This window comes from Eleutherodactylus coqui, chromosome 2 (genome assembly GCF_035609145.1).
Source record: "Eleutherodactylus coqui strain aEleCoq1 chromosome 2, aEleCoq1.hap1, whole genome shotgun sequence".
In the NCBI taxonomy this organism is placed as follows: Eukaryota; Metazoa; Chordata; class Amphibia; order Anura; family Eleutherodactylidae; genus Eleutherodactylus; species Eleutherodactylus coqui.
Window position 1 is genome coordinate 308,167,719 of NC_089838.1, and position 12,614 is coordinate 308,180,332.

Below are 12,614 nucleotides of genomic sequence, written 5' to 3' on the forward strand. Positions count from 1 at the left end.
CATTTTGGCAATGGGCACATTTGCGCCGAAGCTGGGGAAAGTTCCGCGGATAAAGATCCTGTTGGGGGACATTGCCGGAGACCTTAAGTACATTATTACACCTCCCCTCATGGATCAGATCTGTGACGGGAGGTAAAACTTTAATTTTTCTTTACTTTTACGTGATTGCCGTTATCCATTGAATCACAAGTGAGGGACCGCTTCCATTTTCGCGATGAGCGGTGCGCAGAAGTTGGGATAAGGTCGGTAGATAAATCCTTAGGTACGTCATTTCATCTCCCCTCGTGGATATTATTTGTCAGGGCAGATAAAACAAGCTTTTTTTAAAAAGAATTTTAAAACTTTTTACTTTACATGATCGCCGTTATCCATTGTCTAATTGTAATCATGTGACCGGAAACCGCATTCAGTGGTACCCAGTGACATCTCCCTGCTCTGGGCTACTCCTTCTGCACGTGACGAAATGACGTCTGGCGCGCATGTGAAGACACCGGTGTCAGGTTCTCGAAGACCAGAACATCGTGGGACATCACAGAGGATGGGGGTGAGTATTCTCAGCTCCCCTTATGGATCTGATCCGCGAGGGGAGCTGAAACTTTAACTTTTTTTTTACCTTTTATTTACCTAAATGCGATTGCTAATATCCATTAAATAGAAGAGATCGCATGACTGGGGGTCGGATATCCCAGCCCCCCATGACTGCTCCAGGTTGTCGGGTATCTCCAGCAGCTGACAACAGGGAGCTGTCACGTCCAAAGGCCTATATGGCTTTAATCCTCAAAGTAAGCATGTGTTTACAGCTCTGAGGATTAAAGCCCACTAAAGCAGCACGTAAAAAGGCAATGGGGCCGTCACTATGAGGTAAATAAAGAGCAGGAGAAAAAAAACTTTTTTTTTTTCTTTTTTTTTTACAAATATGTAACTTTTTATGACAGTTTTCTTTGTTGGAAACAGTGAAAACTGGGTAGACACAGCCCAAATGTTATTGCACTAGTTCTTCAGTGTTCAGCAGTACCCCTGTTCTAGCCGCATTCTGCTTATTGGAACCATGGCTAGGCCTCCAACTAAGGGGATGCATATTAGTTTTCGGGGGAACAAGTGATTGAATTCCAGACCCCACTGCACACTTAAATAGACTCCTTAAAAAGAATCCCCCTTTTTGTCACTCTCTATATCTTAGATAAAGTTAATAATCTAAATTTGCTCAAAACAGGGATTATTACAGAGGCCTGGTTGGGATGGGCACAGGGAGCAATAGAACATGGTATCCCTCATACCATGCTTGCTGCAAACCCGACGCCTTTTGGGGGCGGGGGTATTTATCAACCTATATGGTAAGAACAGGGTGTAGAAAGTAGCAACCGGTTTCCAGTCTTTTATCTCCTTTGGGCTGCAGCTATCGAGGAATGGGAGACACACATTTTTGTAGCTGCTACACAGAGCCCTGGAGAAACATTGAATGACCATCAGGACTCACAAAGGGGTTAATAATACAGACTGGATTTCAAATAATCATGGTGGGGTATTAGAAAGAGTTTATAACTAACAATAATTATGCCTTGATAAAACTGAATGGGCTATGATAGTGCCATTGTGCAAAGCCAAAAGACCCCAAGCCGCCAAAAACATTACGCTCTCATGAAGTACCTCATCCAAGTCATCGTAGGACAAAGAGGACTCATCCAGTTCCCCAGCTACTGTAAGGCACCCTTGGAGTTTAGGGACAGAAGGCTCAGGGTAGCCGTCCCTAAGGTAATAATCCAAATGGCATTTATTCTTGTCATGGGTTTGAGAAGTACACGTGGCAGTAAGACAATTGGCATTTCTTGCAGCTGGTAAATGGGCATTAGTTCACTTTATGGTAGGGTTTTCTTTTTTCCTCTGGTAGAAACAAACCATGTTAACATGCCTTCTAACTTCAATCTCTTAGGCCTCCCTCACACAAGCGTTCGACAAAGCGCCGTGATTTTACTTTCATTTTTATCCACAGCTCCCTGTGACCGACAGCAGAGGTTAACTTCCCTCATCATTGATTAGGTACGCTAAATGTCAAAAATAGAACAGACGCCACTCAAAAATTGCAGTGCTTGAAAGCGCCGTGATAAAGTGGCTGTCTGAGAAGTTCCATTGAAAACAATTGGAGCGTTATACAGTGATTAGCGCAGAGCAGAAAATGTTGCGCTAAATCGCTGAAAAAAGCATCTGCGTGAGGGAGCCCTTACTGCTTTTTCAGTTCTTCCTACTAAAGAAGTCGTTTACTGAGAAAGCAGCAAAACTGCAAATGTTGACTATGTTTCAAGCCATCATGACAGGGTGCTGGGAAAAGTTTTCGATCAGCAAAAATCACAGCTCGGTTAAACCTCATAGGATATGATACTGCCACTGCGCAAAATTAAAAGACTCCAAGAGGCCAAGAAATTCACGCGCTCTTGAAAGAGCTCATTTAAGTCATGGTGAGAAAGATGAAAAATATAATATGTAATCTGTGTCTCCTCCCTTTCAGTTTCATCCCGTTGCTTCTGGTATTTCCTTGTGCAAATGCGAATAGGGTTGATCCTTCTGCACTATGACAGCCCTTCAGATATTTGTAGACAGCTATTGTCGCCTCTCAGCCTTCTTTTTTGCAAGTTAAACATTCCCAGATCCTTTAACCATTACTTATAGGACATGATTTGCAGACCGCGCTCACCATCTTGGTAACTCTTCTCTGAACTTGCTCCAGTTTGTCTATGTCTTTTTAAAGTGGGATGCCCAGAACTGGACACAGTATTCCAGATGAGGTCTGACTAAGGAAGAGTGGAGGGGGATAATTACCTCGTGTGATCTAGACTCTATGTTTCTCTTAATACATCCCAGAATTGTGTTTGCCTTTTTGGCTGCTGCATCACATTGTTGACTCATGTTAAGTCTACGATCTATTAGTATACCAAAGTCTTTTTCACATGTGCTGCTGCTTTGCTCGATTCCTCCCATTCTAATGTGTTTTTTTTTCATTTTTCTTCCCCAGATTTAGGACTCTGCATTTCTCTTTGTTAAATACCATTTCCTTTGTCGCCGCCCACTGTTCAAGCTTTTCTAGATCTTTTTGAATACTCGCCCTCCTTCCTAGTGTAAGTTATCCCTCCTAACTTCATCCTCCAGATCATTTATAATAACGTTGAACAACACTGGGCCTAGGACAGAACCTTGTGACACCCCCCCCCCCCCCCCCCCCACACACACACACACACACACACACACACACACACACACACACAGTTGATATATTCTTCCACTTGGATGTGCAGCCATTTATGACCACTCTGAGTACAATCACTCAGAAAGTTGTGAATCTGCCTAACAGTTGCCTTGTCAATCCCATATTTGGTCATTTTTTCAATAATATTTCAAGTATGGTATGAGATACTTTGTCAAATGCTTTACTTAAGTCAAGATATACTATATCCACAGCATTTCCCTGATCAACCCAGTTGGTGTTTCTGCCATTGAAGGAAATTAGATTTGTCTGGCATGACTTGTTTGTTACAAACCCATGCTGGCTCTGGTTAATTGCTCCATTTTTATTCAAGTACTTGCATACATGCTGTTTAATAATTTGTTCAAAGATCTTTTCTGGTATAGAAGTCAGGCTCACAGGCCTGTACTCTCCTGGATCCACCTTCTTCCCTTTTTGAAGCTAGGGACAACATTTGCCCTTTTCCAATCTTTTGGAAAAGGGCAAGTTTTTTTTTGTTCTCCAGGAATTTTCAAAGATTATGGCGAGTGGCTCAGCAATTACATCTGCTGCTTCCTTTAGTATCCTAGGAAGTAATTAATCTGGACCTTGGGACTTGAATTCATTTAAGTTAGTCAAGTGTTCCCTCCTCAACTCTCGGATTATAGATATCCTGCCTTCTTTTATTCCCCCAATTTTCTGTTTTCCCTCTGGTAACAGCAAAGCAAGTTATCATGACTTCTAATCTCAATCTCTTACTGCTTTTTTGTTCTTTATACTAGAGATGAAATCTCCTGAGAGACCAGCAAATATTGCCAATGCTGACTGTATTTCAAGCCATTATGGCGGGGTATTAGGAAATGTTTTCAGTTAGCAATAATCCCGCATCAGTTAAACCTCATGGGCTATGATACTGCCACTGCGCAAAGTTAAAAGACCCCAAATAGCCAAGAAACTAGCACTCTCATGGAGGAGCTAATTTGAGGCATGGTGAGACAGAGGACTCATCCACTACCCCTGTTACTGTAAGTGATCCTGAGAGGCAGCAACCCCTGGTTCAAATCCAAGTCACAGCATTCTTGATTAAAAAGCAAAGTTAAAGGGGGGGGGGAGCATGGCCTAACGAGCAAGGAGAGAGGACGCACGTTGCCCTGCTCCTCCACAGAATCTCTATTCCTAGCTCTTTTTTGGACCCAAATCAGAGACCTAAACAAGGACAGACCGCGACACAGCACTTAGAGACCCACCAAAACCCACACCCGGCCCAGGGAGAGCTTGCCTGGAGGTCCAGGCCGCTGGGAAAGAGTCAGAGAGCTGCGGCCCTGCACAGTAGCGCGCACCCGCGACCTGGCCTGACGAGACCCGCACTTAGAGACGCCCGGCGGAGATCGCTTTCGGAGTCCCAGGCAGTGGAGAGCGGCACAGGGTAATACCCCTTGCTTGTAGTAGGGAGGCTCTGTCACTCTTGGAGGCCGCTCTCCCGTCGCGGCTCCCACTGAATATACCGCAATAGCACATACACTTACCGGGGTGGTCTCCCGCTGGACTGGACCCTCGGGTGGTGGCTTCTCTCTCCTGCCCTCCAGCAGTGACAATCAGCAGGGCACCACAGGCAGGCACGCCTGAAGACCAGCGCTCGGCTCCTGTCCCCCTGTGAGGTGGCGGCCATCTTGCCTCCCCTGAGACAATCAGGCTGGTCTGCAAACCAGCCAGACTGTATAGCACTGCCTGAGCAGTACAACAAAGTGAGACAGGGAGGAAATTGCAATCGACTCCCAGCCCATCCGCACCAGGCAAAAGGAGGGAATTCTAAGTGAAACCCTCACCCCAAGGCAGCACTCACTACAATTGGAGTCCAGCAGAAGAACGGAGACTTGCTCCCCATGACTCTCAGATCACAGCAAGCTACATTAGCGTATACCTCAGTCCACAGATTAATGTACCACAGCACCACAGGTACTTAATAGCACACTGAACCACTAAATAAAGCCAATTCTAACCTGTCAGGCAAAGAAAATTCTGGACTCACAAATCTATCTTTCAAATAACAGAATAATTTCCCCCCCCACCCCCTGCAATAAAGATCGCTAGGCTGGGAAAGTGGCTCACCCCACAAAAGCATCCGCTAAACAACTTTCCACTAATGTGAACAAAAAATACACCCTCCTCCCAACGTAGTGACAATAGGAAACAGATACAATGAGAAAGAATACCAAGAGCGCCAATTCGGAGACAACCAAAAGTTCTAAAACACCTAACAAATCACTTGAAAACAAAAAAAATAAATCAAAACAGACTTACACCTGATTACTCAAAACCTACAAGAACGAAAACTATCATAGAAGACAAAATTACACCTTTCTGCCTTACCTTCAGAACTGGACAGTGACTCAGAGGAGGAGGAGCGCACACAAGATGAGTCAAATTTGAGAAACTATATTAAAGCGCTACCCACCAAAGAGTGCATGAGAGATCTCTTCAGGGAATTCACCCAGACAATAAAAGAGCAATTTCAGAACTAAGAAAGATTGTCAAACAAATTTACTCAAGAGTGAAAACCCTGGAGGATAATTACACACAAATGACGCATCATTCCGAGAGGGTGACGGAGATCCTTGTTGATAAACAAAAAGGAGCTTACTTTCAGAAACTGCAAATCGATGACCTCGAAAAATCACTCAAGGAGAAACAACATACGGGTTAGGGAATCCCAGAGCCGATCTCAAATTAAGAAATACCAACAGTGCTATCAGCTATTTTCACAGAACTTTGGAACAAAACTGAAGGTCTCGACCTGGGCATAAAGAGAGCACATCGTGTCTTCAGACTGAGATCAATCAATGCAGATAAACCAAAGGACATACTCTGTTGCCTGCAAAGCTTCAAAATTAAAGAAGAAATCCTACACAAAGCTAGACTAGCGAAAAGGATAGAATATGACGACAAGGAGCTCATGATATTTCAAGAGCTATCCAGATTGACTCTTGACTTCAGAAGACAACTTCAGCCTTTAACCAAAGCTCTAAGAGACAAAGCTATAGTCTACAAATGGCTGTTCCCTTTTCGATTGGCTATATCCGGTACCAACAGAACATAGACCATCAGAACTCCCATGGACCTTCCACACGTCTTGTCCAAACTGGACCTGAGCCATATCCAAATACCAGACTGCACCACGGCTGAGGATCTCCTGAACCTTCCTGCTCTTCCAACCTGCAAGAATTGGTCATCAGCAACACCGCGTAAAGCCAAAAGATCTCACACTCATGACACGAGCCCAAACAAACCTTCCAGAAGAGGACCGCCTAACGATGATAATTGAACATCCCACTAAATAACCATACAAGAGATGCTTTGTGTCGCTGCCTCTTCCCTTTGATCTCACTGTTTGCCTTATAGTTGTTATGTGACTATATGCTTCAGTTTCCCTTTAACTTTCTTATATCCACAGAATTTACAGACTACGTTGGGAGTCGTGGTTTTCTCCTCTACGCTACTCCCCGTCCCCGCAAACTCTCTAATTTCTGCTCGATAATCTGGTTCCAGTAAGGACTATGTTCCCAAATCTGGTCCAGCAGCAAAAGGTTATAATAATTTCATTTGTTACTGGTCCAACAAAGACCAGCTGTTATGGTTATGTATTTCTTTTTATATGTGTTCTGAATTTTCATGACAGTTCTGCTGACACTATTTGCTTAAAATTACTCTCTACAAAATGTATCCATGGCTGATATACACTTAGCCTCGTTTAATGTAAAAGGTATTAATATCCCACAAAAAAGGTCTCAAATACTACACTACCTAGAGAAACAAGGCGTAGATATCATTATCTTTCAAGAAACTCACTTCAAGAAAAACACCCCTCTCACTAAAAATAAAACCTTCGCCAAATTGTTCAACACCACTACTCCAATGAAAAGGCATAGAGGCATAGCTATTGTTCTACACAAAAGAGTTCCCCTTCAAACACTAAATGTCTTAGCTGATCCAGAGGGTAGATTTATTTTCGTCAAGGGCTCAATTGGCGGCAGAGTACTTACCCTAGCAAATATTTATGCCCCTAATTCTAACCAGGATGCCATTTTCACAGCCTTCACAAAGCACTTCCAAGAATTCTCTGAGGGGGATATTATTATAGGTGGGGACTTCAACGTACCACTTAGCCCCACCTTGGACACGTCTAATGGCTCATCAGCGGTCCCCCTTTCCAAAATTCGAAAAATTAAAAATCTGTTGGCCAACCTCCACCTGGTAGACCCTTGGAGAGTTCTTAATCCTGACTCAAGGGACCACTCCTTTTACTCCTAGGTTCATAAAAAATACTCCAGAATAGATTTCTTTTACGTTAAACATTCTCTCTTAGATTCAATCACCAAAACTTTCTACGACCCTATTTTATACTCTGACCACGCTCCAATCTTTAGGAGGATAGCCATTTCCCCCAAAAAGAGATCAGTGTCCAATTGGCTATTAAACGACAGCCTGCTAAAACATAAAGAGGACATTGAATACATACAAAAGAGGTTTACAACATTACTTTGAAGAAAACACAATAGAATCATGCAATCCCGAGACCCTCTGGGAAGCCCACAAGGCGGTCAAACTTCCCAGTGTACCCATAATTCAATTACAATCGCTCCTCAAGCCGATTACCCCCCGAGAGGTGGAGGAATGTATCCAAGCAGCCCCGAATGGGAAATGTCCTGGGCCAGATGGTTTTGGATCCCTATATTTCAAAACCTTTAAAGAAATCCTCACTCCACATCTGGCTCATTATTTGAACTCCATCTCCGTAGGAAGCCCTTTTCAAAAGAGGCTCTGACGGCACACATTACACTAATCCCCAAAGAAGGAAAAGACCCCTCCCTATGCAGTAGTTACAGACCCATATCCCTAATCAATAATGACATTAACATTTACGCTAAAATCCTAGCTAAAAGGATCGAGGTGATCCTACCCGAACTGATTAGCCCTGAGCGAGTGGGCTTTGTACCAAACAGAGAAGCGAATGATAACACCCTAAAATTACTCAATATAATGCATACAGCACACCACAACAACTCTCCACTTGCCCTTCTCACTACAGACACCGAAAAGGCTTTCAATAGAGTTGAATAGTTATTTCTACGAATGTCCCTTTCAAAATTTGGTTTCCCAGAAGTATTTCTTGATAAGATCATGGCCTTGTACACCTTCCCCTCGGCCAAAATCAACTCGGAGTTCTGCACTGCAGTCTGAATTAATAATGGAACTAGGCAGGGCTGCCCTCTTTCCCCTCTATTATTCATCCTAACCATGGAAACTTTCTTGGAAAAAAAAAAATCAGACAAAACAATAAAATTACAGGTATGAAATGCGGTTCTAGGGAACACAAATTGGCCTCCTACGCAGACGATATGCTGTTCTTCCTTACGGATCCCAAAACCGCAATCCCCAAAATTCTGCATGAGTTCAAGATCTTTGGTCAGATTTCCAATTTTAAGTTAAACCTCTCGAAATCAGAATTACTAAATATAAACATTAAACAAGATTCCTGGTTAGAGATCTCAAAAATGTTGCCATTCAAAAATTCAAGTAAACAAGTTACATACCTAGGGGCAAGAATATCTCGGAGCGCAGCAGACCTGTACAACCTAAATTATATACCCCTACTTGAGAGAATGAAGAAGGACCTGAACTCCTGGAATTCTTTGCCGATTTCCTGGTTCGGCAGAAAGAACCTAATTAAAATGATTTATCTGCCCAGATTATAATACACGCTTCAAACGCTTCCTATAGAGGTCCCACGGCTCTTCACTAAACTTAAAAGCCTTGTAGCAAAGTTTATATGGCAAGATAAGGGACATCGGGTCAAACACACAATGCTTGTCAAAACTAAAAAATGCGGTGGAATCGGGCTCCCAGATTTTGAACTATACTGGACTGCATCACATCTGAACCGCATGGTGGACCTGTCCCGCCAAACAAGCTCAAAATTGTGGGTGGAACTGAAGCTCCTCTCACGAAACAATGATCAGAAATTTTCGCTTTGGCCCATTCCATATAACAAAGTTAAACTGAAAGAAATTCAAAACCCTTACACTAAACTAACTAAGCTTATGGCATACATCAAGCAAGAAACAAACTAGTACCTCAGATCAGCGGCTACACCCCACTGCCCGCAATAGTACCAAACAACTTTAGAGTACTCAAACAAAAAATTATTAGAGACCCCTACCTAGAGACGCTGCAATGTAGCGGCCTTATTAAGGACAAATCTGTACCCCAAGATATGCAGTTCTTAAACCATCTGGGGATGCTTCACTTCGATCCGAAGACCTATATATCATTAGAGATTCAGTGGTGCTGCATTCCCCAGATATCATAGATACAGATAAAAATGTACTATTCCATAAATTTTGGAGCCTCCAGCCCATTAAGAGTCCAATCTCTAAAATATATAGGACCCTAACACAAGAAAAACATAAACCTTCTTTTATAGCTCGCTGGGAATCTGAATTAAATACAACCTTTACCACAGACGAGATAAGGATATCATATCCAGGTCCCATTCGGTTTCTTCCTCCACTAGGTTCCAAGAACTTAATTATAAAAAATAGTATCCAGATGGTATAAAACCCCAGCTCTACTAAACAAAATAGACCCAGATTATTCTCCACTATGCTGGAGATGCTTGGACGGCATTGGATCATACTCTCACATATGGTTCTCATGCCCACTTCTACAACCCTTCTGTGAAGAGATACAGAGGCTACTAAGCAGTATCTTCAAATCCAACATCTCCCTTACCCTCGAGGCTGTTCTCCTAAACCTAGATACCCCAGGCCTCACATCTGAACACTAATCCATTATCCCATTCTTCATAAATGCGGCTAAGATCCTAATCCCAAGGTACTGGAGAGACAGCACCACCCCCTCCATATCGGAATGGTACAAAGAGGTGAACACGATCTATTCCTTTGAGAGAGTCAAGGCTAAACGAGTAGGGGACCCAAGGAGGTTTGAAAGCCTCTGGAATGTTTGGCTCCCTTTCATACATAGCCCATCTTTGCAACCCACTGCTACCCCTTGACCAACGAGGTCTCTCTTTTACTACGCATAAGCCCATTATACACCATTGCTTGTGCCCCACCCGGCTTCCGCCCTTCATAGGCTATTATTCGTTGTACTTTCAACAGAGCTGTCACCGTTTTAAGGTTTGTTATGTATTTGATTGATTTTATTTGTGATCATGCATTGCTTTTCTTGATTTCTTCTGTCCCCCCCCCCCCCCCAACCACCAACATTTCTTCTTACCAATCAAAAATAAAGAATATATACAACAACAAAAAAAAAAAAGCTAAGTCAAGGCAAACTGATACAAGACTTGCTGATTCCCCGCCTGTGTGGGAAGCTGGAATGATAATCTTATATATATTTTTTTTTGAATGGTATCTTAATTCAGAGGGTCTTTCAAATGTAGGTGCCAGCTTAGGAAAATGCTCATTCCTCTACCAGGAGTCGAACCCGGGCCGCCTGGGTGAGAACCAGGAATCCTAACCGCTAGACCAGGGGTCCCCAACTCCAGTCCTCAGGGACCACCAACAGGTCATGTTTTCAGGATCTCCTATAGTAGGAACACCTGTAGCAACATCTGAGGCACCGACAATAATTACATCACCTGTGCAACACTGATGAAATCCTGAAAACATGACCTGTTGGCGGTCCCTGAGGACTGGAGTTGGGGAACACTGCGCTAGACCATATGGGAACCGCTGAGACCCTTCCTCAGTAATAAGTAAGTAGAGAAGAAATTAGTTTCATAATTTGAAAACTCATTTTTAAGTATGGATAGCATCAGGCAACCATTTGCAAGCTGCCTCGTTAGCGCAACATTTTTTTCTTCCCCCTTTACTGGAGAGGTACAGATCTTTGCCATTCCATACCAAAACGTTACTGAATTCTATGGAAAGGGAGCAACTATAACAAACAAAGCAGAGGGGTTTTGGCTAGGGGCTAAATGCTGGACCATGCATTAAAAAATACCCCAAATTGCAGTAAAATGGTAGGGTTTCAAGCGGCGTTTATCTGAACACGTGCGAGTGGCCTAAGGCTAATTTCACATGGGCGAGTGCAACAACTGGCGTGAAACTTGGTCCAATATTGCGCTCGGCAACGTGTGACTTTCCCGTGGATGCAAGGCGGTTTCTTGTATAAAGTGCCTCGCATTCACTTAAGGGAAGTAGCGATCCTCCACCGTGGCTAAAGGTTTTCAATGGGAAATCTCACATTGTGTCACATCACACTCGCGTGCACCTAGCACGCCATGCAATGCTTTGCCAGCCCCACTGAAAACAATGGGATATGTGATGGAGCACCCAAAGGTAGGATATGCCACAATTTTTTCCCACATCTCAATGTGATGCAGGAAAAAAAACCTCAGGGTGAATTCACACAGGCGTACTACATGCGCAAATTGTGCATGTGTAATGCGCATTTAATAGAATCTTTTTATTTTCAATGGGTTCCTTCACAGGAACCCTTTTTTTTTTTTTTAAATCGCACTTATCCCTGTAAGCACACCCATAGGGCTCTCTCACACCACCGGATTTTGCTGTGCACTGCCCATGTATCTTCCATGCAGAAGCATGCCACAAGTACGCAAATCAAATGCATACTTCCCGTATTCTGGCAATCTCCTTACACTATTTTGCCTTGTGTGTACGAATAAGACATTTTAAGATTGTGGGTGCTGTGAACTTTTTTGTGCATGCATTTTGCATGCTGTGTGAGAGACACAATTGAAAGTCAATGTGAGATTGCTACTGTATATTAGTCACACAGAAATCCTATGTGTACTACCCAGTAGCATACACGCATGTGAGAGAACCCTGAGACCATGTGCATATGGCTGATTTTACTGTGAGTTTTGGGCTTTCATAAAAAAAGAACCCATTGTTTGTAAAACAAAAACAACAACAACAACAAAAAACACAGCAAGTCTTATTTTTTTGCGTGACATCGCCATGGTTTCCTTTTGGACAATAAAAAAAAATGGCATCACACATGCAGATGCAATTTTCATACAAGTGCAATGCAGGTTCACCCCCTTCCCCGTTGAAATACCATGTACTTTCCATGGAAAAGTACCAGAAACCTACTACAGTTAGCACCAGATGCAAGAGTGTTTGAAGGGTTGTGTAACACAAGAATGGTTGTCCCAAAAGAGTGTCCATCAGATAACAATGACTAAGGGTGTGCATGCCTTAGGGAAAAGAATTTTGCTGTTTATCAAGTATGTCAGGAAACATTCAATTCAAATCTGTTCAGAAGCGTTTATCTCCATATTGAAATTACCAAGATTTTGTCTGTATTGGAAAATCAAAGTTGAATCGCAAGTTAAAGAAAACTGTGTGTCCCC

General features: G+C 43.0%; 2 non-coding genes across 2 annotated transcripts; both read right to left on the reverse strand.

Moving 5' to 3' along the window:
* Positions 1 to 2,254: 2,254 nt before the first annotated feature.
* On the reverse strand, positions 2,255 to 2,394 carry LOC136613680 (U4 spliceosomal RNA). The gene has a single exon (XR_010790905.1). It is a non-coding gene; the product is annotated as a U4 spliceosomal RNA (small nuclear RNA).
* Positions 2,395 to 4,004: 1,610 nt separating this feature from the next.
* On the reverse strand, positions 4,005 to 4,145 carry LOC136613677 (U4 spliceosomal RNA). Its single transcript, XR_010790902.1, has one exon. It is a non-coding gene; the product is annotated as a U4 spliceosomal RNA (small nuclear RNA).
* Positions 4,146 to 12,614: the final 8,469 nt, after the last annotated feature.